Genomic DNA, 1,859 nt, shown 5'->3' with positions numbered 1-1,859 from the left:
AGTATTATTAAAACAAAATTAAATAACCCTACCATGCATAAACACACACACATATACACACACATGGATATACACACAAAAAATACATGCATTTAAGACTGGCTTTTCATTTTTTTTCTTCTGAACAACTTTAGGTACAAAATAATTTGAGTAATTTTGCTTTTAACTATAGAAAATAGCAAACATTTATTAAATATCTACTCTGCATGACACATTGTGTTAGGCAATGGAAGAGACAAATTTCATATGACATAGTTCTTGACATCATAGGTATAAGAGTTTGTTTTTTCCCCCCTAAAACCCTTGCCTCCCATTTTAAATCAATATTGTGTATTGGTTCCAGGTCAGAAGAACTTTACATTCCTTTCCCTCAACCTTCCTTCTTCCCTATCATTGTCCCATTCCATATCTGCCAATCCTTTCCATTGCATTCTCTGGAATATCAATCTCATAATTAATAAACTTTTCATCTTATATATTTTGCTTTCTTACTCCTTCTGTCTTCTCTCATTTACTGATTTCCATCTCCTGCTGATGAAATTACATTCGTGCCACTCTGTCCAGTCATGGTTGAATTTTGACTCACTGGTTTTAGTGAAGGAGTGAAAGTGAGCTTCCTATTTATATTCTCTCTGTACCTTGATTATTTAGCAACCTCTCCTCCTTTGTGCTTCATGTTATCTGAATTTATTACCCAATTCAGCTCCTGATTACTCTTTCCCACCCATTTGATTCCCAGATCTATAAATATCCTATCTTAATCACTTTTTGGTATAATTAATAAATGCTACATTACCATTTGCTATTTGGATATATCAATCAGTTGTTACAAAGGTACCTCAAGATCTACATGTCATCTTTCTCCAAAAATTGTTCCTTTCTTTCCAGCTTTCCTAGTACTGGAAAAAATATGGCCCCCTAGTAACATAGACTCCAAAACTTATCATCTTTTAATCCTTTCTCTCTCTCCTTTACTCTTTTTTAATATATGTCTGATCAGTTATGGGATCTTGTCATTTCTACCTAACAATCATATAAGTGTATACACATGCATACACATGTATGGACATATTGTACATACATGCACATACACATTTGTATATATGCATAAAGACATACCAAAAGAGATCCTCCCCGTTCACAGACTAATGACTCTACCACAAATCTTCATTAGCTTTTGCCTAGACTATTACTGTCTTCTGATGGCTCTGACTGCCTAAAGCTTCTTTCTGTTCCTCATTCTAATCCCTTCCAAATTCAATTGCCAAAGTGATATTCCTATTTATTCATATGTTATCTCCCCCATGTGAAGGAGAACTCTTTGAGAGCAATGACTATATGCTTGATTTTCTTTATATCTCCAGAACTCAGTGCAGTGCCTGTCACACACTGTGTTTAATAAATGCTTGCTGACTGACTAATCTACTGTGTTCTAGGTTTTAGGGACATAAAGACCATAATGCAATCATTTTAACTGAGAGAGACAATGTCTGCATCATACATACACATATATGTAAATACATGTATACATATGTGCATATGTATTTGTGTATATATATATTCATAACTAGACATAAATATATATACGTGGGCAACTAAGAGGCACAAATGGATAGAGTGATAGACCTGGAGTTAGGGGAAGACTCATATTCCTGAATTAAAACACCAACTCAAACTCTGTCTGACTGTATCATACTGGGCAAGTTGTTTAAACTTATTTGCCTTAGAGCCTTATCTATAAAATGAATTGGAGAAGTAAGTGGAAAACCTCTCTAGTATCTTTGCTCAGAAAATTCCAAATAGGATCACAAAGGGTTGAACAGGACTAAAACAACTAAACAACAGCAACAAAAACATGT

The sequence above is a fragment of the Monodelphis domestica genome, chromosome 4 (genome assembly GCF_027887165.1).
Source record: "Monodelphis domestica isolate mMonDom1 chromosome 4, mMonDom1.pri, whole genome shotgun sequence".
Classification (NCBI taxonomy): Eukaryota; Metazoa; Chordata; class Mammalia; order Didelphimorphia; family Didelphidae; genus Monodelphis; species Monodelphis domestica.
The sequence above is the reverse complement of the archived record's forward strand: the minus strand, read 5'-3'. Positions refer to the sequence as shown.